This window comes from Megachile rotundata, chromosome 2 (genome assembly GCF_050947335.1).
Source record: "Megachile rotundata isolate GNS110a chromosome 2, iyMegRotu1, whole genome shotgun sequence".
NCBI lineage: Eukaryota > Metazoa > Arthropoda > Insecta > Hymenoptera > Megachilidae > Megachile > Megachile rotundata.
In genome coordinates this window covers 13,216,051-13,243,998 of record NC_134984.1, presented here as the reverse complement: position 1 = coordinate 13,243,998, position 27,948 = coordinate 13,216,051, and the positions used below count along the sequence as shown (strand labels likewise).

Here is a 27,948-nt window from a genome sequence, read left to right as displayed (position 1 = left end):
ACTCATTTTTTGACAATGTAGCTACAGGAAAATATTTTTTAAAATATCCTTTTCTTAGAGAAATTAAATATTGTTCCTTTCAAAAATTCTAAAGCAATGATTATAATAAATTTTTATCTTAAATTTGTCTTACTTATTCTTTGATAATATAGCTACAAGAAAATATTTTTTAAAATATCCTTTTCTTAAAGAAATTAAATATTGTTCCTTTCAAAAATTCTAAAGTAATGATTATATTAAATTTTTATCATAGATTTGTATTACTTATTTTTTGACAATATAGCTACAGGAAAATATTTTTAAAAATATCCTTCTTTCAAAGAAACTAAATATTGTTCTTTTAAAAGATTCTAAAGTAACAATTTTAATAAATTTTTATCATAAACTTGTCTTACTTATTTTTTGACAATGTAGCTACAGGAAAATATTTTTAAAAACACCCTTCTCTTACACAAATGAAATATTCTTCCTAAAAATTATAAAGTAATGATTATAAATTTTTATTAAAAAATCTGAAATGTTATGAAAATGAATAAGAAATAGCTTTTTACTGCAATTATTAAGATTTGAATGTTAAGAGGCTGCCTCGTATAAGTTTCTTCCAGTCTAGGTCAGAGAAATTCTTAATCCTCTAAATTAACAAGAAAACTCAATTACGAATTATCTTGACACCGTACGTTGTTCGCGAGAACGCAACAACCGATAACGAATGCATTCAATGAATAAATTTGAATAATGAAACCGTGATTCGATTTCAAAGTTACCTTGCACGTTACTGAGATTGATTATTACTGTGAACACAATTTTGAGATCCAGATATAAATTCGATAAGTTTTCATATTTTCAAATATTCAACTATTCACATATTCTGATTTTGATAGGTTTTAGTACGTTGAATTTGCAAGTTTCCGAGTCATTGACTTTCTGGGTTACGGAGTTTCTATGTTTTTAAGTATTCTGGTTTCCAAGTTTGGAAATCACTACATTTGCAAAGTTGTACATTTTCAAACCGCAAGATGTCCAAAGTCCTACATTTCCAAATCCCAAGATGTCGAAATTCATCAAACCCTAAATCCCTTAAACCCTAGATCCATCAATTCCCAAATCCCTCAAATTCCCAAATCACCAAATCCTTAAATCCCCAAATCCCCAAATCCAGAAATCCTCAAACCTCAAAATGTCCAAACCCATCAAACCCCAAATCCCTCAAACCCCAGATCCATCAATTCCCAAATCCTTCAAATTCCCAAATCACCAAATCCTTAAATCCCCAAATCCCCAAATCCAGAAATCCTCAAACCTCAAGATGTCCAAATCCATCAAACCCCAGGTCTCTCAAATCCTAGATCCATCACTTCCCAAATCCCTAAATCCCCAAATCCCCAAATCTCCAAATCACCAAATTCCTAAATCCCCAAATCCAGAAATCGTCAAACCCCAAGATGTCCAAATCCATCAAACCCCAAATCCCTCAAACCCTAAATCCATCAATTCCTAAGTCAAATCTCTAAATCCCCAAATCCCCAAATTCCTAAACCCCTAAATCCCTAAATCCCCAAATCCCCAAATCCCCAAATTCCTAAACCCCCAAATCCCCAAATCCCTCAATCCCCAAATCTCTAAATCCTAAATCCCTCTACCCCGAAATTCCTAAATCTCCAAATTCATAAACCAAATCCCTAAATTGCAATATCCAGAAATCCTCAAATCCTTTGCCTACTTACATAATAGTTGCTCTTTGCGACCATCACAAATAATACAGCGATAATTGCAAATTTCACCAACAGTTTTAAAGATTAATGAGCATCACTTCTAACGAAACTATAACCAACGGTGTATACCGAATAAATCAATCACTCGACAACCACAACATAATTGATTATTTTCCGATAAACCTATCGAACATTACAGAGACGTTTGAAAACGAATCCAGCTAAATATGCGCTTTTCAACAAGATTACGGTTGAAAATCGACGTCGTAAATCATATATATAGAATCATCAACCTTTAATTAAAATTCCGACGATAATTTACAAAAGCGACGACTCGCAAACTTACGTAAGATATTTCTGAGTCAACGTTCAACCAGCAAATTGCTAATTTTAGCGTATGTGATTACTCAAAAAAGCAAGAGGAAAAAGAGACTCGCGAGGCGTGAGATTAATTTCGTGCGGTACTGTATTATTGATTCGTTCGAGGTGTCAAAAATAAATTGAATCTTCAGCCGGGTGAACGCGTGCAAATTGCCGTATTGTTTGGCCCCCCTGGAAGCATTGTCTTCCGTTCGTACAAATTGGAAGCTTTTATAGATTAAATCGAACAATGCGAAAGAAACCGAGCGTAATAACCACGCTTCGGTAGGTTGTGTTACACCGCGGGGTGCAACTGTTCTGATAATCCTTATCGTTCATCGATATCACCTGCCTTCGTCGAGTTTGCTCTTCGATGACGTCTTACAACAAAACTTCGTTTATTAACATATGTGTGAAAAAGTATGTCAGAAGGTACATTTATAACTGACCACACGGTTGATAAACAGCTCATACAATTACCATTGTACATGGCAAAAGTAGAATATTAAAAAGTAGGAATATAAGAGACGATGAAAACGAACGTGAAAAGTGAATTTAATTTCAACCTCTATACATTTAATACATTTTTACATTTCTAACAATTAAAAATGTATTTGTTGCCAATTTTCTCTGTATTACTAATATCAGTTTTCGAAATATTTATGTAGATTTTACAAGATTAAAAAGTTGGAGAAGAAAGACATGTACTAAAATGATTACTCTGCACAGTATATTTTAAGCATATTACTGTAATGATTATTACAAATAATTTATAAAAAAAATAAGAAACTATCACAAGAAAATATGATGTATTACAAAGAAATGACAAAATATTTATTATCAATAAATTACCTAATATGCAGGTTAAACCTGCCGCCATGTTCTTCGGCCGCCATGTTTGCGCACTGTGCGCGTGCGCGTACACATCGAAATCTTAACATCCCCGATTCATTTAGCTTTACTTTAATTAACATATTAATATAAAATTTAGTAAATAGCACTTTGAAAAATATAATCAGGGAGAAACGAAAATAAGACATTTCTCCTTTAGACAAATTCTATAAATAATTCTATACAAAAATGAAAATAAACTAATGAGCTCTCATTTAAACAGAGAAACCTGTACTTCTGCTCTCGATAATCTACAAGGAAAGGACATTATATATGTAACAAACTTCATCTATGTCCATTCCTAATTAACCCTTTCGGTATAATAAATTGTACCTGATAATGATTCGCTTCCTGTATCGCTGAAACGTGTTTCCGTTTTTGCGGCGCCATATTACTTAACCTCTTACTGTACTCCGACACGTGACTTCAAATCTAATTTTACTGGAATTTTTAATGTGTTTTAATTTGAAATATGAGTCTAATTATAATTTGAATAATTAGATTGCATTGGAGAAATAAGAATTATTTTCTTCGAATATAAAATTGACGTAACATTTAAATTTTTGTTATTTATTTTATGACTGGTTCTGACGCACCTGATAATTAATCTGGTAAAATAAAAATTATAAATCACAACATAAATTTTGCATCAACTTTTATTAAATACATTTAGCAATGAGTCATATATTTTTCTGAACTATAGTACTTAAAGAATTAAAAAACTACTGATCAAAATTATAAACTAGTTTCATTTTTAACTGTTCTGCTCTCACTTTCCGTGAGTAATATTACAACCTATTTCTTTTGCAGTGTCACGTAAGAAAGCCAGAAAAACAGAACCACTTCGCAATTTACACAATGAATTATTGGGTTTTATAAAACTCAGAACAAGACTGTTCGCCTACAAAGAACCATGTCGTTCAAATTACACTTATTATTTCTACAAGCATATTCGATGTACCGTTAAAGACATCTATCTTCTCGGAGAAGCGATCAGCTACCAAACATCCAACGCAACGTCTAGAAATGCAAAATAAAAAAGCTGTGGCGCCACACGACCACAATCAAAACAGGGATTCGATAGTTGACAGGGATATTTTCTATTTTGAAACTCTGGACAACAGTGTTCGGTAGATAAAGAAACGGGTAACGTCTCGTGTAACGCGAGAAAGAGAAAAAGGAACTAGCCGTTTTCTGACCGCGGTCTGAAAACTATAAAAATTCCTTCCAAGGTTTCCACGGGAAACGAAACTAAAATAACAGCTTCATCCGAATTCCACGGGCGACCCGGGGTCCCAAATTGATCCGACGAGTCTCGTGCAATAAAAGTCGTGAAACGACGTAAAAGCCATTTTTGGAATTCGGATTCGCCGTCACGGCCGGTTTATTAGACACCTCTCTCGCAGATAAAGCGCGACGGCGATTTTAGAAAATAACTTATTTTCGAAACGGCGACACCCCCGATCGAGTGTCGTTCACAAATCACCGTTTTATCGTGCTACCTACTTAACCCTTTAGATGTTTCCAGCGTTTTTACCGCTAAAATGGGAGGAAGATTCCTAATTCCCGGATTAGGAGATATTCTGGAATTTGATGGTTTATTTGTCTCTCGTAAAACGAAGTGCTTTTAAATTGGGTTCTTTTGGGCCAACCAACCGTGTCGATGTATATGGCCGTTCCACAAACGCTTCACGCAATATTGGAGTGACTAATCGATATCGGCGATATCGATCTTTCGTGTTTCGCTGTTACGCGTTATATGGCGTGATCGTTCGACGTTAAATGACTGTATTAGATCGTTACACGTTGTATCATCACGCGTTTTATTATTACACGTTGTACAACTCACAGGTGTATCACCATATACCGCTTTGTGTGGTATATAGTCCCGTTCTACCGCAATGCGTTATATCGCCACGCGTTATATAGCCACACGTTATATAGCAACGCTTTGTTTCACCACGTATTATATTTTCACGTGTAGAATTGCCAAGCGTTATATTTCTATGTATTGTGTCACCACGCGTTATATTGCCACGCGTTATATAGCCACGCGTTGTATCACCACGCATTCTACCGCCACGCGTAGAATTATCAAGCGTTAAATTTCTACGTGGTTGTATCACCACGCGTTATATTACCTCGCGTTATATAGCCACGCGTTGTATTACCATGCGTTCTATCGCCACGCGTAGAATTATCAAGCGTTAAATTTCTACGTGGTTGTATCACTACGCGTTATATTGCCTCGCGTTAGATAACCACGCATTGTATTACCACGCGTTCTATCGCCACGCATTGAATTATCAAGCGTTAAATTTTTACGTGGTTGTATCACCACGCATTATATAGCCACGCGTTATATAGCCACGCGTTGTATTACCACGCGTTCTATCGCCACGCGTAGAATTATCAAGCGTTAAATTTCTACGTGGTTGTATCACCACGCGTTATATTGCCACGCGTTATATTGCCTCGCGTTATATATCCACGCGTTGTATTACCACGCGTTATATCGCCACGCGTAGAATTGTGGAGCGTTAAATTCCTACATATTGTATCACCTCGCGTTATATTGCCATGCGTTGTATCACCACGTGTTATATCACCACACGTAGAATTGTCAAGCGTTATATCGCCACACGTAGAATTGTCAAGCGTTAAATTTCTACGTATGACGTCATCATGCGTTATATTCCCACGCATTATATTGCCTCGCATTATATCGCCATACGTTGTACCACCACACTTTATATCATCACACGTTGTATCACCACGCCTATAATCATCAAGCATTGCATTTCCACGTTTTGTATCTCCACGTGAAATTTTGCTTCTTGTATCGCCTCGCGTTATATTGCCATGTGTCGTACCGCCACCCGTTGCATCATTGCGTATTATATCGCCACCCGTAATATTTCCAAACGTCAAATTACCACGCATCCTATCACCAGCTATTGTACCGTCGCATCTTATATCACCGCTCATTGTATCACCACGAGTTACGCAGCATTTCCCTCCGTATTGCCACATTACACGTAACAATAAAACACGGCAAATAACGTAAAACATCTTAAGCGATAACGTATCTATACGTTTTGTCATTAATAATCGATTCTTAACGGCACGGCGCGTATATATGCGTCGCACGAAAGCAAAGTGTTAATTTATCGTCGCTCCTTGCTTCTTTGAGCAATGCTTTTTTTTCTCACATCGCGGCAGACCAGTATCGCGACTACCTCGAGCCTCGTAAACTCAAGCAGACTGGAGAAAGTAATGTTCGGGCATTTACCCAGCGATATCCCGGTCCTGGAGAGATCGTAATCGATAACGAAGTAAATTATCACTTCGAACGCGAACGTGATAGCCTGCTCTCCTCAAACGTTTCCGGAGTTTTCCTCTTACTGACGTGTTTCATGATTTAACCTTGTTTCGGAGTTTTTCGATGGACTTAGATATCTCTCTATTCCATCGCTTATGTGCAACGTTTTCATGTTACTACTTATCTTGATGTGTGCACTTAAGTACAATATAGGTATTATAGCTTTCAGAGGGACTTGATGTAGGGTAGAGGCACAACGTATTTTCACGTCGAAGTATGATGGTTTAAATAGAGTTTCAACTACAAGTGTCGGTAGATACCTGTATCTTAAAAATCCTACATCTTCAAATTTTTATTATATTGTTAAATTTATATACCTTCAAATCACTGCTCTCAAATTTGTATATCTTCAAATCTGTACATTCTCAAGTTTTTTATAATTCAAGTCCTTATACGTCCAAATCTCTATTGCACAAATCCCAATATTTTCAAATTTCTATATCATCATGTTTCCTATATTCTAATCCTTATCTCTGAGTCCCTATATCCCAAGTCCTTATATCTCCGAATCACTGTACCCCCAAATCCCTATATCCCAGAATTTCTGCATCCCCACATCCCTACATCTCCAAACTCCCAAATCTGGTAATTCCAAAATTCGAAAGTTCCCAATTCCCATAACTACCGATCGAGATCATTGATACCGCCAGGATAATTGCTTATAAATTTTTAAGGATCGTTTATAGGTAATTTATCGATTAATTTGTATCAAGAGGAGAACGTTCGTGTACTTGAAAAATCATAAAATATTATCAGATTAATCTGAATGTTTAACCGAGAAGATGGAGGGTCGGTTAATGAGGAATACCAACAGCTGAATAGCCGATTAACACGAAAGTAACGAGTCTGAAGTCAGCGAAGTGCGGTTTATCCGTGTTTATTGCATCGCTCGAGCTCGTCGTGTACCCGTTGTAATTCATGAAAACGAAGAAATCGTCGGTCGCACACGGTGTTGCTAATTTCTCGTGTAACGAGAACGGGTCCACGTGTTCGAACATCCAGAATTTGTGAATGAAATTCCATTTAAAGACAACGTTCGTATTAATTTCCGTACGAAAACGAATAATTCTCTCTAATTCGAACAAGAGCCATATACGTAGACACGTTTTTCTTATTTTTGTCTGGATAGAAACTTCAACCTGAATCGAGACCGACAAAAAGCCGACACAGTCGGTGTGTAAAAATCGTGTCCAGTTTCATTTATTTCCTTAACTTTCACGAAACGTACTCTTCCATGCAAGAACAAATTTGCGCGCGAAAGAAACTGCACGACAGGTTGGACATCGGAAACCTCGATACTCGGGGCAAAGAAAACGCGTTTGTCGGCGCTGAAGAACGCCACAGGAACGTCCTTAATTCGAGAAAAAGCCGCTCGTAGATCGACACGTTCGCCATCACGGTGTTTTATAGTTAATTAATAGCGCGACGGTCGCGGACGCTGGACAGCTGGAATTTTTCAACGATTATTTGTTTCGTTGGTAGCCTGACGCGTGTGGCCGCTTTACATTGTCTTTCGTTACTATTCGATTTTACATAAGACAATTTTCCTGCTAAAAGAGATACAGATCGAGTGTACTTTCAGTACATTTGGTTTCAGTTGCTTAAATTTCATTTTGCAACTGTTTTTCGTAAGTTGTAATCATATTTCGTAAATTAAGAGTTATTATAGATTTTTTGGGAAGGTTAAAAGGTTATTATAAGCTCGGTTCAGCTTCAAATATTGTTAAAATTAAAAATTTATCGAAATTGTAAGAGATATGGTTTTCGGACAAAATAGAACGCAATGCGCATGCGTAGTAGTCCGCGCATGCGCAGTAGTCCGCGCATGCGCATTGCTTCTGTTCAGACCAACATTTCTCGAAATAAAAGAGCAAAGATTTTCAACAAAAAACAAAATAACGATACAAAATGGTATGATAAGGTAATAAAAAGTATTTTATAGAAGCTTTAGACTGAACATAATTTTTAAAATTAAGAATTGATTCATAAAACTAAAATTCAATGACGCTTAATTTTCATCGACACAAACGCTGCAAAAATGTTTGGTTGATAAAAGAAGAATTTTATGAAGATATTTTTAGATGTACCAGAAAAATTTAAGTGTTAGGTGATAGATTTGAAACAGTGTTTAGGTAAATACATGACATTGAATGTTGCAAATGGGCCGATTCCTCTAATCGACGGTTGTTCGGTTTTTGAAAGCGCGAGGAAAGCACATTTCCGAGCACAGCGAGCGTAATTCACTTTCACCGATGCTCGTGTGTCGAACTTGTTTGCATCGAGCGTGTAACACCGTTTCTTCTCTGTGTTCGCCGTGAAATTCTCGAACTCTAAGCTGGTTCCGTGGAAAATCGACGACGCAGCGGCGCGTATGCTCGATTGGAAATTGTGTATCACGATCGTGAAATTACTGGAAATCAATATACGGTGTGATGAAACGATCGTGTTAAATTGATAACTGAACTTGAGAAAGCGAAGAAAAATACAGGCACAGAACGCGGAATTTAATTTAAGAATAAAACGGCGATTAAATTGCAGATAAAATACGGAGCCTTGGAATTTCCTTGGGAATAGAAACTGCGATGGAAGCGAAATATTATGGGGCTCAAGACTAGAAATTAATATATAAATGAAATATTACGTGTAAATAAAATTGAAGGTAAAATATTGAGAAATTTGTAGATTCTCTTAGAGACGAGATAAAAATTGAATAAAACATGAAATACGACGAGAGCAGAGGTGTAAAAATTTAATCGCTTGAAATGGTGTTACGGTTGAGGATGAAATACGATGAAATTTAGAAATAAAGCTTAGAAACTATCTGGGAAGTCAGAATTAAACCGCAAATAAAATATGGAATAGTAATAAAAACTGGCTAAAAATTAAAATAAGGAATTATAAAAATTATAATAAGGTTAAATATCCAGAAGTTATGGCAGTGTTTTTAATTCCCAAAACTCGAAAAGTATGATTTAAGTATTAAATGATCGAGCAAATAATTAATTCGATTTATCCGAAGCAAGAAAAGCGGTAATGCAATTACTAAGGAATATAAACTGCTTTAATGGCGTCGTTGTACTTATATTTGGAGAACACATAAGATTATCATGGATCTTATATACACGACAAATTAACTCTTCCTTCAGTACCTTTTTTACGACTTCCTTACTTCTTACTCTTTTCTGCTTGAATAATGACCCAGTTAAGGGGTTAACGAGAAAAACGCTGGAATTTTAATAATTAAGGTTGATGAAATTGTTTCGAAAGTTTATACGTTGCAAAACATACATGGTCGAATTAAATGAGATAATTTAACACGTACTCTTTAATGAATAATTGTTCTAAATTTATTGTGGAGTCTGTGGGAACTTTTGAAGATGCTTTGTGTGGGGATTTTGGAGGTGAGGATGTGGGAAGTTAGTTTAGATTAGGTTGGGTTTGGGATTTGTAGATGGGAGAAAGTAGAAGATTTGGGGATTTAGGGAATTGGGAAATTAGGGAGTGGGGGATTAGGGATTGGGGAATTAGGGATTGGGGGATTAGGGATTGGGGAATTAGGGATTGTGGAATTTGTAAGTTGGGGCATTAGGGAGTTGGGGAATTTGGAAGTTGAGGAATTAGGGAATTGAGGAATTAGGGGTTGGGAAGTTGGGGATTGGGGAATTAGGGAGTTGGGGAATTTGGAAGTTGGGGAATTGGGAAATTGGGGAATTAGGGAATTGGGGAATTAGGGAATTGGGGAATTAGAGAATTGGGGAATTAGGGAATTGGGGAATTAGGGAATTGGGGAATTAGAGAATTGGGGAATTAGGGAATGGGGGATTAGGGATTGGGAAATTAGGGATTGGGGAATTTGTAAGTTGGGGAATTAGGGAATTGGGGAATTTGGAAGTTGGGAATTAGGGAATTAGGGAATTAAGGAATTGGGGAATTAGGGAATTGGGGAGTTAGGGAGTTGGGGAGTTAGGAATTTGGAAATTTATGAATTTGGGGATTTAGGAATTGCAAAATTTAGAAATTTGGAATTTTAGGAATTCAACGATATAGAAATTAGAAAATCAAGAAATTTGTTACTTCAGAAATTAGAAAATTCCTAAATTTATAAATTTAAAAACTTGAAAACATAAGAATTAAAAAACTTGAAAATTTTGCTTATTAAAAAATCTGAAAGTTCAAGAATCCAAAAATTGGAACAAATGAAAATTTCCCAAATCTTCAAATCTACAAATCTAAATCCCTAAAAATAATCAAATCTCAGAACCTAACCTCCTAAATTCCTCCTAATAAAACATAGTTGCAACGGTATTTAACTAGAAAGCAACGTTGCATCTGACTATAGCTTACAAACGAGATTCGATCGAGTTTCACGGATAAATCAGGTGTTTTTGTTAATTAGCCGTGTGGCCCGGGAGAATTTTGCAGGCATTTTGTGCGTGAAATAGAGTGGAACCTCTGTTATCTGACAACCGTTATTTCAACACTTTACCGTTCAAATATTCCGTTCTTTCGACGCTTTTTTCCCTTCTGTTTTATAATGATGCTTCCTGTGTTCTTTTGAAACAAGAACATTCCACGTGGGATTCATTAGGATACGATTTATACGATGTTGCCCGCGCACGGCCACGATTTATTTGCACGATTAATTTATGGTGGTTGAACGTGAGATAATTGAAGAGTTCGAATTGTGATGGAGATACGGTTGGGTCAGCGAACAAACATAATTTATGTATATTGATCGTTATGGGCAGAGGTGATCGAAGACCTCTACGAAAAGCGATCTGCAACACTTTTTTTCTTTTTTAAAAATTTTTTTGAGATAACATAATATTGTATTTATTATCTAAATCATTTAAAACAATATTTAACATACAATGAAGACATTATAAATATTATTAAAATAGATTTATCAGGAAATTTTCATCAAACTAATAAAAATATATTTTTTTAGTAAAGTAGATATTTTTAGAAAATTTTTGAATTGTTAAATTTTAATGAAAATTTTTTAATGACTAGAATAGTGGAGACTTTATTAAAATAACAATAGATTTATGAGGTAACACAATTTTCATGAAACTTGAACTCTTAAAAATATTTATTTTTTTTTATTTATAAAATAAGTCAATATTTTAATTGTCTAAAATTTCTGTATCCTTATTGGAGTTATTATTAAAGCAACAGTAGATCATAATTTTCTCAAGCTCTCAAAAATATGTATTTTTTTCTGTTCACAAAATAAGTCAATATTTTAATTGACTAAAATTTCTGTACCTTATTAGAGATATTATTAAAACAACAGTAGATCACAATTTTCTCAAGCTCTCAAAAATATGTATTTTTTTCTGTTCACAAAATAAGTCAAAATTTTAATTGACTAAAATTTCTGTACCTTATTAGAGATATTATTAAAGCAACAGTAGATCACAATTTTCTCAAGCTCTCAAAAATATGTATTTTTTCTGTTCACAAAATAAGTCATTTAAGATAAATAAAATTTCTGAACCCTTAAATTTTAATTAAAACTTGCCTCCATTAATAACCGCCGCTAATTGAAAATCGCGCAGAAGTTACTTCATTAAGAATATTCGATTTTGGAAGAAGCATCGTTTATTAGCAATGATCTTTTTGCCGTACGACACGGTCTTGTAACGAACGGTTAAAATCCGAGCGTTGATGCATCTTTTTCGACGGAACTGAAAAAAGAAACAAAGGATCCCGACGAAAGGCAACGGCGGTTAATTACATGTTCAGGAAAGCGGGTCCTTCGCCGTATTTTCGCGAATCGATTCAAGATTTACGAGCTGTTAAGTGAGAGTACACGAAACTCATTTAAATACTTCGGTCGGGAGATAAACGGTACTCTTTTAGGCAGCGGTTCTTCGTACTTAATGCTTTAAAGTGTTCTATTTTGCTTTGTAATTATTATCGTTAGTTCCCTCTTTCTGACCAATTAAAAATAATGATTTAATCGACGGTACATTTCTGGGGTATTCTTTGCTCTGTTTCATTCTGTCAGTATGTTCTTTAGTCGATAATGTCGATTTTCTGCGATTATTATTAATTGTTTAATGTGTAATAAATGATTCTCACTAATATTCATCTATAATATTTCTGTAATTTGTAATAAATAATTCCTAGTAAGATATAATAAATAATTAGTAAAGATATAAACATTTAGATATTTGAATCTAAGGATATTTGGATTTATGACTATTTGGATATTGAGAGATTTGAATCTAGGGATATTTGGATATTGAGAGATTTGGATCTAGGGATATTTGGATATTGAGAGATTTGGATCTATGACTATTTGCATATTGAGAGATTTGAATCTAGGGATATTTGGATATTGAGAGATTTGGATCTAGGGATATTTGGATATTGAGAGATTTGAATCTAGGGATATTTGGATATTGAGAGATTTGGATCTATGACTATTTGGATATTGAGAGATTTGAATCTAGGGATATTTGGATATTGAGAGATTTGGATCTAGGAATATTTGGATGTTGAGAGATTTGGATCTATGACTATTTGGATATTGAGAGATTTGGATCTAGGGATATTTGGATACTGAGAGATTTGGATCTAGGGATATTTGGATATTGAGAGATTTGGATCTATGACTATTTGCATATCGAGAGATTTGGATCTATGACTATTTGCACATTGAGAGATTTGAATCTAGGGATATTTGGATATTGAGAGATTTGGATCTATGACTATTTGCATATTGAGAGATTTGAATCTAGGAATATTTGCATCTATGACTATTTGGATATTGAGACATGTGAGACTAGGGATATTTGTATCTATAACTATTTGCATATTGTGAGATGTGAATCTAGGGATATTTAGATCCAAGTCCATTTAGATCTTGAATATTTGAACCTAGGAATATTTGAATCCATGACTATTTGGCTCTAGGGATATTAAACTTGAAAGTTGTAAGGCCCAACAAATTTTTAACTATAATATGAATCTAGTAATTTTTGAATCTATGGAGTGTCGAATTTATACATGTATAAAGTGTAGTGATATAAATATGAAGAGATCTTGTGATATAGATGTCTACAAATTTAAAAATTTATGAGTATAAGTATACATACAATAATATAAGAATTTAGGGGAGTGGAATATGGGGATCTCTGACTTCCATATAACACGCATGCACGCGTGTTTCGATTTTACAGCGCAGATGTTCAACCATTGGAAAGCGAACGTTCTGGATTATGATGATTTTAACCCATAATTAGAACATCATTTTATGCAAACTCAGTCTTTGTCTTGTATATAGAATTAAAAGTGTAGTTCCATGTACCGATGCTAACCCACAAGCTGGCGTGTATATACCTACATTCCTAAATCTCTATATTTCAGAGTCACTATATTCCCGAATCCCTATATTCCCAAATTTCTATATTTCCAAATTTCTATATTACCAAATTCCTATATTTCCAAATTTCTGTATATCCAAATTTCTATATTTCCAAATTCCTATATTTCCAAATTCCTATATTCCCAAATTCCTATAATCCCGAATACCTACATTTCCAAATCCCTACACCCCCAAATTCCTCCATTCCCAAATTCTTACTTACCCGAATAGCTACGTCCCAAAATCGCCACGTCCCCAAATTCCTGCATCCCCAAATCGCTACGTCCCCAAATCGCTACTTCCCCAATTCGCGACACCTCTAATTTCCTACGACCCCAAATCGCTAGATCCCCAAATAACTACATTCCAAAATCGCCACATTCTTAAATTGCTACGTCTCCAAATTCCTACATCCCCAAATCGCTACGTCCCCAAATTGTCACATCCCTAAATCGCTACGTCCCCAAATCGCTACTTCCCCAATTCGCGACATCCCTAATTTCCTACGTCCCCAAATCGCTAGATCCCCAAATAACTACATTCCAAAATCGCCACATCCCTAAATTGCTACGTCCCCAAATTGCTACATCCCCAAATCGCTACGTCCCCAAATTGTCACATCCCCAAATTGTCACGTCCCCAAATTGTCACGTCCCCAAATTGTCACGTCCCCAAATCGCTACGTCCCCAAATCGCTACGTCCCCAAATTGTCACGTCCCCAAATTGCCACGTCCCCAAATAGCTACGTCCCCAAATCGCCACGCCTCCCTAATAGCTAGGACTCCAATTGGCCAAAATAGAAAAACGGACACCTCACACGTATTTTCAACAGTACTATTAACTCTCTTACTGTTAATCACTCCAATTAGTCCAAACACGATGCCAGTCAACAAACATCTCTCAAATAAGCCAGATAGCGCTATTATTACTGCGTTCATCAGTTGTTATTGTCATCATTATTCTTATTTGCCCAAATCTACCTGCAAAAGTCCCTATATCTCTTGAAACAAGCTTCTTTCACTTTGAGTCTCACACGTCAACTCATAAGTTGACATCAGTACCCTCAAATCTATCACAAATATACTAAATATTACATGAACATTAAAAACCCACTGAAATCTATCAGAAACTAATAGCAAACTCCGTAACACAGAATACGAAGATTGCTACTACTAGGATTGGTATCTACGCGTTTTTCTGTCATAATTAGGTGTAAAAAAAACTGGAAGCATTTTCGTTCGATGCATATGTATTATACGCCTTCCTTATTCAACAGGGTGTATTAAAATGTTCCGATTATCATGTAAAACGCATTAATTAACGGCGCAGACACGCCTAGGAGGTTCTAAAGCACACCGTGATCCGCTAATCGAATCGATCTGTTGCATAAAAAGGAAAAAAACGCAATCGGGTTAGCCGTTCCTTAACAACTGCACAGATTGAATATAACGTTGGACAATTTCCACGTTTTCCACGCTTAATGGATTGGAATTTTCATGAAAATTTATGGACGAGATTATCGGTGTTGACGTTGGTTTCGCTGATGGATTGCGTGAAATTATCGAGTGTTGAGTAGGTGAAATTAAATGGCGGGATATTTGAGGGTTTTGGAATTTTGGGGTTTGGAAGGTTTAGGCTTTTACGGTTTGGGAATTTTGGGGGCAGAATTTTGAAATTTTTTAGATTATTGCAATTTGAGAATTTTTTAGATTGTTGCAATTTGAGAATTTTTGAATTTTTTAGATTTTCAAAATTTGGGAATTTGGGAACTTTAAGGATCTTGGAATTTTTTGGACTTTTGAAATTTTAGAAATTTGGAATTTTTAGTCTTTTGCAATTTGGACAATTTGGAAACACTGAGACCTTTGGAACTTTGGGAACTTGTGTAACTTTTAGAATTTGGAATTTTTATATTTTTGTAATTTGGAAATTCAGGAACTTTTTTTAAGCAATTTTAGGACACTTGGTATTTTTGAATTTTTAGTCATTTTAATTATAACCTTGTAACCTAAAAACATTCCTAACTTTAACATTCAAACAACCTTTGAAACTATAACCTTGAACTATTTCCAAAAATAAAAACCTTCGTTACATCCCTGTAAATACCAATTATTGCCAAAAACCATGAAATCCTCTAATTTCTGCCCTAAATACGCTAAAATAAGTTTGGTCAAAATGAACGAATACACTTTCGTGTCATATTTTCGTACTAAGTCACCGTTTCGCACGAGTAAGCACATTTTTTTGAGTTATACCGGTGGCCGATCTCCGGCATGGGATTTCGATGGTCGTAGCTCAACGGTGAAAGTACTTAGCGACGTTGAATGCGAGCTTTAATGCAAATCGAAGGGAGAATCTTGCTGACGTACCCTCATTTGCATAACGTATTGTCGCTTTTGAAGCCGGCCGGCGACTTACGACGGGCGCGGGCAGAGAAATCCGGCCCCGTAAAAGTGGACGATGCTCGCGGTAAATAACTCGAACCGATCGGCTGAGTCCACTTCCGACTCGTGAAATCGATGCGTCCTTTCACAATTTTTCAAGTTGAATTTTAACAGTAATTCACCGTCGAAATTCCTCTTCAAAGTGTTCTCTTGTTACTTTCGTGATCTTTGATCGGAGTGTAATGTGAAATCGGGGAAGTCTTTTAGGACTTCTCAAGGTAAATTTGAACAGAACTTCGCGATTAAAATTTCTCTTCGAATCGGAGTGTTCTCTTGTTATTTCGCCGATTACCTCTCGATCTTTGCACTGACAATGAGTGTAACATGAAATCGGTGAATTATTTCAGGATTTTTCAAGTTAAATTTTAACAGAACTTTACGATTTAAATTCCTCTTCGAAACGGAGCATACTCTTGTTATTTCGCCGATCACCTCTCGATCTTTACACTGACAATGAGTGTAACACGAAATCGGTAAATTATTTCAGGATTTTTCAAGTTAAATTTTAACAAAACTTGGCGATTAAAATTCTTCTTCGAAACGAAGCGTTCTCTTGTTATTTCGCCGACTACTTCTCAATCTTTACATTGCGTACGACATGAAATCGGTGAATTATTTCAAGATATTTTAAGTTTAATTTTACCAGAACTTCACGATTGAAATTCTTCTTCGAAACGGAGTATTCTCTTGTTATTTCGCCGATCACCTCTCGATCTTTACACTGACAATGAGTATAACACGAAATCGGTAAATTATTTCAGGATTTTTCAAGTTAAATTTTAACAAAACTTAGCGATTAAAATTCTTCTTCGAAACGGAGCGTTCTCTTGTTATTTCGCCGACTGCTTCTCAATTTTTGCACTGAATGTAACGTGAAATAGGTACATTTTTTCAAGATTTTTCAAGTTAAATTTTAACAGCACTTCACGATTGAAATTCTTCTTCAAAACGTAATGTCCTCCAGTTATTTTACTGATCGTCACACAGAGTGCAATGTGAAATCGGTACATTTTTTCAGGACTTTTATGTGAACGACTCGCTGATAACTTTGAAAGGGGTTTATCGTCAGACTTCGCTTTTAATGTTTCAACTTGTAATTATGCTGTAATTATCGTGTTACAAAGTGCAATCTCATACCGATGTAGTCTTTAAGAATTTTTGGAGAGACAGGTGGCGACTTTGTTTGAAGTTTATTGGTGAATTTTTATTTTTATAGAGATCCTTTAAAATACATTAAAATATTAAAGTGACACAAAGTACAATATGAGATTGAGAAACTGTTTTTTGTCAATTTTTAAATAATCGAATCGGTGATAATTTTGATGGAACTTTATTCTTAAATTTATATTTTAGTTTTGATGCTTTAACTCATGATAATTATACTGTAATTATTGTGCTACAAAATGGAATCTATAATCGATGCATTATTTGAGAATTTTTATATAAATGATTCAGTCATGATTTTGATCGAAGTTCATCCTTGATTTTTAATTTTGATGTTTCAAGACGTAGTAATTACACTGTAATTATAGTGACACACAGTGCAATCAGAGATTGATGCGTTTTTTAAGAAGTTTTAAATAATCGAATCAATGATGATCTTCATTGAACTTCATCCTTGAATTTCAATTTTAATTTTCATATTTCAACTCACAGTAATTATACTGTAATTATAGTGACACAAAGTGCAATCAGAGATTGATGCGTTTTTTAAGAAGTTTTAAATAATCGAATCAATGATGATCTTCATTGAACATCATTTTTGAATTTCGATTTTAATATTCATATTTCAACTCACAGTAATTATACTGTAATTATAGTGACACAAAATGCAATCAGAGATTGATGCATTTTTTGAGAATTTTTAAATAGTCGAATCGATGATAATTTTTATTGAAATTCATCTTTGAATTTCGATTTTAATTTTCATATTTCAAGTCAGAATAATTATACTGTAATTATAGTGACACAAAGTGCAATCAGAGATTGATGCATTTTTTAAGAATTTTTAAATAGTCGAATCGATGATAATCTTTATTGAAATTCATCTTTGAATTTCGATTTTAATTTTCATATTTCAAGTCAGAATAATTATAGTGTAATTATAGTGACACAAAGTGCAATCAGAGATTGATGCGTTTTTTAAGAAGTTTTAAATAATCGAATCGATGATAATCTTTATTGAAATTCATCTTTGAATTTCGATTTTAATTTTCATATTTCAAGTCAGAATAATTATAGTGTAATTATAGTGACACAAAGTGCAATCAGAGATTGATGCGTTTTTTAAGAAGTTTTAAATAATCGAATCAATGATGATCTTCATTGAAATTCATCTTTGAATTTCGATTTTAATTTTCATATTTCAAGTCAGAATAATTATACTGTAATTATAGTGACACATAGAGCAATCTCAGATTAATGCATTCTTTAACAACTTTTAAATAGTCGAATTAACAATAATCTCAACATAAATCCATCGTTTTCCCTTTTACTGTAAATATTTCAACCCGCAGTAATTACCTCGCATCAAAGCAAGCTCCAAGAGAGATGCCTCCTCCAAGTAATCATATGCGATGTTCAAGTGATGAAATCGACGATAATTTTGATGGCCATTAATAATTTCGCCGTTAATATTAATGTTTTAACCTGTAATAATTACCTCGTAATTATCATGACACAAAATCTGAGACGGACGCGTTCTCCGCGAATTTTTAAGTAGTCGATAATGTAGAAAGGTGTTCCTCATTGAATTTCAATGTTTTAACCCGCAGTAATTATGTTGCAATTATTATGACAAAAAATGGAACGTGAAATCTGTGTATTCTTTCCGAATTTTTATGCGACAGTATCACAGATAATTTTGAAAGGAGCTTATCTTACGATTCTCCATTTAATGTTTCAACTTATCGTAGCGGCAATTTGTTGCAATTATCGTAGCATGAAGTGTAACGGTGAAATTGATGAGTTCTTTCAGAATTTTTATGTGGCCAGATCTGCGATAATTTTGAAAGAAGTTTATCGCTGGATTTCTTTTTTATTGGCACTGTTTTAACTTGTCGTTTTAGCAATTGCGTTTATGGTTACTCGAATTGATGTATTCTTCGATAATTTTTATGTGAGCAGCACGATTATTCTGATAGAATTTTATGGCCGAAATCTCTTCACAAAATTAATGTTTTATTTTAATCGCTGTTAAATTATTCAGCTAGCTTTACCGTTACTACCGCCACTATTTTTAGGTTAGGTTGACCGACATCGATGCTGCGTTTTGAGTTTGATGATGAATTATGAGAAATATGTCGAAGTTCTTTGTCAAAATGTAAGTATATTTATAGATATATTTAAATTTACACATAAGTGATATATCTACAGTATCCATAAATAAGTATAGACAACTTATATGTGCATGTAAAATAACTCTTATAATACTACATTTACTAATGTGTACACTGTAGGTGTACCTACAATAGTTATTAATATATGAACAATAAATATACAGTATCTATAAATGTACACATACTAGTATGCAGAAATATACAGGAGTATTTACATACATTGTATACGTACATGCACATGTATGTCCATATGTTTATCCATATGTATCTTCATATGTACCTTCATATGTGTATCCATATGTATGTATATCCATATGTACCTTCATATGTACCTTCATATGTATATCCATATGTATGTCCTTATGTTTATCCATATGTACCTTCATATGTACCTTCATATGTGTATCCATATGTACCTTCATATGTACCTTCATATGTGTATCCATATGTACCTTCATATATGTATATATCCATATGTATGTTCATATGTTTATCCATATGTATCTTCATATATACCTTCATATGTATATCCACGTGTATATCCATATGTATATCCATACGTATATCCACATGTATGTCCATATACGTCCATATCTACACATATCCATATGTATATCCAGAAATGCACAGTATACAAACAATACACATAAACACACTAAATATACACACAACTAAAGAAATTCAGCAAAAGTGCTAATTGTAGAACATAACCTTAATTCGTGCAATATCAACCATCTAAAAGGACTAATAAATCAGGGAAATCAACTGAACTTTGTAACACACTTGCAGCTTGTCAATGAACACGTTATTTATTGCATCGGATAAAGCCACAACGGGTCTAACTTGTTTTCATAGCTAAGTATAATTTTTAGTACCCGATTATAATATTTCATAACTAACAATGTTGAGAGTTAAGTATTTTTCATGCCTGTTGCAAACTCTAGTAAGTAGTTTCGAAGTGTTCGTACGATCGAGTATTATGTAATCTGATCGCGTATAATCAGTTGATAGAACTTTCCATGAATAAAGCGATATTCTGAGTGAAATATTGAGAAAGATACTGTCTTGGAAGTAGATAAATGTTGAAAAGTATAATTGAGAAATGTGAAATTGGGGTTTAACCCTTAAATGATAGAATGAGAAGCAATCACAAGTTACTTTTATAGAATTAATGACAATTATTATGTGGTTAATAACACTTACAACACAGTAATATATAATGAGTTGTACAATGAAGAGAAATTATTATACGTTAATGTAGATTGACCTCTTCCACCATGACTTGTCAGGTGCGTCAGAACTAATCTTAGGTACAAGAAACATTCAAAGAAAGTTAAAATATTATGTCACTTTGGTACCAATCGACTATGCAAATTATTGGGCTAAAACTAAAAATCAGCATATTAAAAATTGAAATAAAATCATCAAAATCAGTGATCATCGCGAGTGTCACGAGACACAAAATAATGCAAGAGTATAACAAGATCAATAAAAACAGTTTCAATTTGATTGAAATTAATGATATGATCTAAAAGTTATTGATAGCATTAAATGATGCTTATTAATAAATTATTATACGACCATAATATGAATTTCTAATAACTCGCTGCAGAGATTAAAACGACATGAAGTTGTGCAATTTGAACTGTAACTTGAGTCCCTAATAGCCTCCCATAAAACTTGACGCTGCATTAAATAGATAGAAAAATACGGTTCTAATTAGACGACGGAGCATCCGAGGATAAATAAAACAATCGTTTATCCTTGAACTCTCGAAACATCCTGTACATATAACTAGCCGGTGGCTTCTTATCGCTCTGCAAGAAACGGTGTGGAAGAAACACGAAAAGGAAACCGGCAGAAAAATCAAAGAATTTCCTAGCTGGTACTCTGACAAAAGAGAAATTGAGAATCGGAAAAAAGAGAAAGATCGCAGGATTTTCTTGCGATGCGTCCAAGCATTTATCCGCGATCCAAGTGTCGCGGAGAGAAGCGGCCACGAAACGCCGGCAAAAAGCGTAAAAATTCGATCGACCGCTCGTTACTAGCATTTTTCAAAGCTGCGGGAATTCCTCGTTTCACGAGCCGAAGCGGAATATCACCGTTGCTCTTTGAAATCGTCGGTAAATCAATCACAAGAAGAACTGTGATACAACCTCGAAGAAATCCTGTAAAACCTATCCCCCTTTTTTTCTACCGTTTTCGATTGATCAAATTATGTAGTTAATTCGCGAATTAATTGAGTCAATACGCTTTTTGTGGTGCGGTAGTTTTAGTAGGATTCAAATTTCTTTTTGTATTTATGGTGGAGGTTGTTAGGTGTGGGTGTCTTGATATATGGCCGTCGGTGGTCTTGTATTATATGGAATTATGTTATATGGGCTGCAATAGCCATGCTTTGTGTCTTCGACGCATTGTAATTGCAACGCAATGTTATTTGCACGCTCTGTATTGTCACGCGTTATATTTGCACGCGCTGTATTTTCACGCGTTGCATTTACCACGCGCTGTATTTGCTACGCGTTGCATTTACTACGCATTGTAATTGCAACGCGCTCTATTTCCACGCGTTATAATTGCACGCGCTGTATTTTCACGCGTTGCATTTACCACGCGCTGTATTTGCTACGCGTTGCATTTACTACGCATTGTAATTGCAACGCGCTCTATTTCCACGCGTTATAATTGCACGCGCTGTATTTTCACGCGTTGCATTTACCACGCGCTGTATTTGCTACGCATTGCATTTACTACGCATTGTAATTGCAACGCGCTCTATTTCCACGCGTTATAATTGCACGCGCTGTATTTTCACGCGTTGCATTTACCACGCGCTGTATTTGCTACGCGTTGCATTTACTACGCATTGTAATTGCAACGCGCTCTATTTCCATGCGTTATAATTGCACGCGCTGTATTTTCACGCGTCGCATTTACCACGCGCTGTATTTGCTACGCGTTGCATTTACTTACGCATTGTAATTGCAACGCGCTGTATTTCCACGCGTTATAATTGCATGCGCTGTACTTTCACGCGTTGCATTTACCACGCGTTGTATTTGCTACGCGTTGCATTTACTACGCATTGTAATTGCAACGCGCTGTATTTCCACGCGTTATAATTGCACGCGCTGTATTTTCACGCGTTGCATTTACCACGCGCTGTATTTGCTACGCGTTGCATTTACTACGCATTGTAATTGCAACGCGCTCTATTTCCACGCGTTATAATTGCACGCGCTGTATTTTCACGCGTTGCATTTACCACGCGCTGTATTTGCTACGCGTTGCATTTACTACGCATTGTAATTGCAACGCGCTGTATTTCCACGCGTTATAATTGCACGCGCTCTATTTTCACGCGTCGCATTTACCACGCGCTGTATTTGCTACGCATTGCATTTACTACGCATTGTAATTGCAACGCACTCTATTTCCACGCGTTATAATTGCACGCGCTCTATTTTCACGTGTTGCATTTACCACGCGCTGTATTTGCTACGCGTTGCATTCACCATGCATTGTACTTCAACGCGTTGCATTTACCACGCATTGTATATGATCTGCGTTATAATTGCTACGCTTTGTATTTGCCATGCGTTTTAATTGCACGCGTCGTATTCACACGCGCTGTATTGTCACGCGTTATATTTGCACGCGCTGTATTTTCACGCGTTGCATTTACCACTCGTTGTATTTGCTACGCGTTGCATTTACCACGCGCTCTATTTGCTACGCGTTGCATATACCATGCACTCTATTTCAACGCGTTGCATTTACCACGCATTGTATATGCTCTGCGTTATAATTGCTACGCTTTGTATTTGCCATGCGTTGTAATTGCATGCGTCATATTGACACGCGCTGTATTGTCACGCGTTATATTTCCACGCGCTGTATTTGCAACGCGTTGCATTTACCACACGCTGTATTTGCTACGTGTTGCATTTACCATGCACTCTATTTCAACACGCTGAAACTCATATACAATATACCTAATAACCTTCCAACGAATTATTATTTAAAAATCTAGAATATTTTGAACATCTATCAATTTTGAGTCATTGCAATATGACACAAAACACAATTTTACGCGTTACAAAGATTTATAATCGCGATGGAATACCAAAGATAAGATCTTTACCTTAACCGTCTGTGTGTGAGGTAAATCGAGCAGTTACAACCGGAAATGCACCTGTCAGTGACTCTGTGTGAGGTGAATCAGCAGCAGTTTGCTCTAGCAATTAGAAAAGACTAATAAGGAAAGATCGTGAATGAATTTTGATGCAATTTCACTTTCTACTTTTGAGTTCAACGGATGATAAAAGTATGAGCCTTTAAGACGTTAAAATGTACTCTTCTTTTTCCGGAAACTAAATGTTCTCATTTCATATGAGGCAATTTAAATTCAAGTGACGCAAATGTACTGAGTCACCCAAAGAAAATCCACATTTTTACTGAATATTTACTCGAAACATGTGTTTAAAAAATGCCTTGTATCTTGTGTGTTTTACGAGATAATTCTCTGAGAATAAAATTGGTTATCGGTTTCATCAAGATAAAAGATTCGGTTTATCAGGGTTATTTTATAGGGAATTTAACGAGCTATTCATTAGTTTGGGTGAATTTATTCTAGCATTAACCGCCCGGGAGATAGCTATGCCCAAGCATTTTTATGATGGTTATCTATACTGCGGATGTTTATGCATTTATGATATACCGAAGCCTGCAACGTACACACAAATCACGTAATCTATGACATTCGTGAGATTACATGATTTTTTTATCTGCAGAACTTTGATGTACCATAAATGCATAAACAGCGGTTCGGTCAAAGCTAAATACAAGAAGTAGAATCGGTACATGTTTTCCTTAAATGCAAAATAATCTAAGGTGGTTAAGAATTAGATTTCTATCAACAAATCTCATACAGACCTAACATCTCATCATACATAGAACTAACTTTCTGAAGGTTCTGATTCTGCTGAACATGTATTCTCGCATTGATTCTGACCATGTATTCTTGTATTGATTCTGACCATGTATTCTTGCATTGATTCTGACCATATATTCTTGCATTGATTCTGACCATGTATTCTTGCATTGATTCTGACCATGTATTCTTGTATTTATTCTAACCAAGTATTCTTGCACTGATTCTGACCAAGTATTCTCGCCTGCTCCAAACATAACAGCTATCCACAAACACCAAAGACCAAAAAACTACTCGACACTGTAACCATCACGAAAAGACGTCCTCGAAGAGAGCTGAGCAGAACAGCTGACGGAACCAAACCAAACCCGTTTCACATATTTCAATCGACGAAAGGTATCCTGAAAGATCTCGATCCGCTGAAAATCACGCTCGAGTCTCTATCCGCGAATAGAGCACGGTGCGCCGCTTTCGCAACGCGGATAAACGCACACGCCGATACATCGAAGCAGCCTCGCACACGTGTAAACGGCATCGATCGTTGCACCGCGAGCATCCACGCGGCGATACACACCGTGTGGCTCCCACACAGTCAACCCGCGGATCGTCAACCCACACAGTGTCTTAGTCCGCGCGTGCGCGTGTGCCCGCGCGCTTGCGCTCGCGCTCGCCGAGCGAGGGACACGATCGTTCACAGGCACGCAGCTCGCGGGTGCAGCCAGACACGCACACACGCGTGCGACGCACGTACGCGCGTGTACTATACCGGAACGGAGCGGAGAGTGACTAACCTCTGGGAATAGAAGATGGACGTCGACGGGGAACGAGCTGGCAGGAATAATCCTCGGTCAACAGCTGACTGCTCGGCTACAAGCACCGAAGCGACGCACGAAGGAGAACGGGTCACTTTGAAACGGTCCACGAGGGCACCGGTATCCGCGGCATACCGACCACGCGGATCTCGAACACGCGCGCTCGACACCTCGATGACACGCGTACGGATCCACAGACGACACCGGCGGCGATGTAACTGGAGGTGAACGGGAGGCGCACGCGGGCGGAAACACGCTACCAGATGTTGACGTCTCGCGAGGAGGGCGGACGCGAGCGCGGACGCTGGTACACGCGGAAAACACTCTCACTCGCGAGCGAACACGGACACGTATGTTCCGGTAGGTTGTTACGGGTGTTAGCACCTTCGCGGTTCCTTTTTTCGTCGCGGTGAGAAGCGTCCGGCCGTGGTAGCCGCGAGCGGCGTTCCAACGAATAACCACCGATATGCCGTTGATCGTCGAGTACAGTTACGGGCGTAAGGACGACGGGTCTCGCTCGGTCACGGAGCGGAAACTGGTCGGTAACCGGGTTCGGCTGGAAACGGAGATTCGTCCGGGTTCACCGCGACGAGTGCGATCGCATCCCGGCGACGGGCACCAGGAACGCAACGATCAAACCGCGATCCAACGTGGATCCAGCTGTTCGTGGACGGCGATGTTGTCCGGTACAGTGTCACGCGGCCGTAAACCGTATTGCTCGCCGGCGACTGTACGACTGTACGCGTGGTGGAGGTGGAGGAAGGAGGAGATGGAGGTAGCGGTAGGTAGTGGCGGAGCCGAAGGTGGGGAAGGAGGAGAACCTTCTTCGTGTTCCTCTTCGAGAGGCTACCTCGGTGCACCTTGGGCCGCTCTTCTCTTCGAATTCTCGGCTCTCCGAGCACATCGACGGACGCTCCGGACACCGATTTCTTTTTCTCTCCTGGAGAAGCCGGATGTCGCGAGGTCCGCTCGAATTTCTTCGATCCTCCGTTTTTAGACAGCGGGATCTCTATTGGGACCGGTTGAATCGGTCGAGCTGCCGACGTGTCCGGCCAAGTACGTCGCTCCGCGGATACGGAGGAACAGGAAGGAAACCGAGAAGGCGGCTCGACGTGACGCGACGCGACGCGATGCGACGACGGACGTCGGCGAGTCAAGGCAACAAGGCACTGCTGCCGCAATGTCTTACGGTGGCCCCGGCCGCGGTGCGCTCTATGGCGTGCATCATGGTGGACTTACAGCGGTATACCTCCGCTGGCTTCGCCGTGCCGACGAAAGGGGGTAGAGAGCCGCGAGGGACAGAGACGACGACGAGCTGGACAGAGAGGATCGTAGCGGGTACAACGAGCCGAGAGAATATATACTAGGTAGGTAGGTAGGTATGTATTTCGCCTCGGGCGACTCCAGGTATAGCGGTACTTGGACCCCTCTCCCCGTGCCCTCTTTGACCCCCTACTCCGACCAAGTTGCCACCACCAGCCGATCCGCTCCTCTCGACCCCGCTTTGCTCCTTGTCGCCACCACTACCTTCTCCTCCTCCTCCTCCTGCCTCTTCCTTCTTCTCCTTCTCGGCTGTCCTGCGGTACCCCTCGGTTCTACCTCGCGCACCGGTGCTCGTCTACGTGTACATGCGTTCCCGATGCTGCTGCACGTGTCGTTCGACACACCGACTCCACGGATCCTACGAAATCGTCCGCGTACCGTGGCGAACAGCCTGGATGTGGTGGTCGACGCGCTCGTGTGCGATACGGAGTCGACACCGGCTCAGAGACGTACGGTCTGCGGTCTACCACCGACCGACAACACCGTGCACGGCCTGCAGGATCTCTCAAGGACGTAGGCCGTAAGAGCTTTTCGGGCCTGATTCGACCTACTGCTGGACGACGACGCGCCGAGCCGCACCGCTGCCATACTCTCGTGCCGCTCATGCGCCCCGGGCTCCGGAGACTTCGACGACCGCATAGCACGGGTCTCTGCCCTCCAGCCAGATCACCGCCTGCTCGAACCTTTACGCTTCGCGTACTTCTCGTCCTTTTCTTGCCATCAGTCTGCGCTACAGTTAATCACTCTTCTTTCTTTTCTATAGTAAACATTTCTCGAATTTGACTTGTTTTACTTTGGTTCGTTGTGTTCTCGAAAGTCACTGGCGCTAGACCGTAGTTAACTTGTTACATATTGCTGGTAACTCGTAGTACCCGTTTCGATCAAGTGACGTTAGTTTCATTCTATGACGCAACTCTTTCTTATCTTTATTAGTTCTGAAGAAAAATATTTAAAAGGTAGACATTGTCAAATCATGAAATATATTGCAAAAAGTATTATATTATGAACTCGAGACACAAAAGAGTAGATACGATTTTTACATTTTTCCTTGTGTTTTAAATAAAATTTAGTTGAAATTTAATTGATAATAAATAGTAATGTTAATATCAGGTTCGTTGTCCGATCTTGAATTTTATTGTATTCGCGCAATAACTGTAACCAAGTATTTCATTGTTACCTTATACTGAACAAACATAATTCATTCTTAACACGCATGATTTCATTCATTCAAAAGCAAGCCATCTCTGAATCACCTTGCAGACGATTGATTTGCAAATGATCGTTTAACCTTCGATCCGAATTACATAAACTGTTTCAATAAAAATCATCATTCGGTAAAAACTTTTCAATTTCATTCGAATTCTATAATTTTATACC

General features: G+C 37.4%; 1 protein-coding gene across 1 annotated transcript in view; it reads right to left on the bottom strand.

Annotated features, from left to right (window-relative positions):
• LOC100878354 (uncharacterized) overlaps positions 1-26,650 on the bottom strand; it is a 149,445-nt gene extending 122,795 nt beyond the window's left edge. Inside the window, exon 1 of the mRNA XM_076540015.1 lies at positions 25,228-26,650. The gene's annotated coding sequence lies outside the window, so the exon portion shown is untranslated. The remainder of the gene's footprint in view (positions 1-25,227) is intronic.
• Between the last annotated feature and the right edge of the window lie 1,298 nt (positions 26,651-27,948).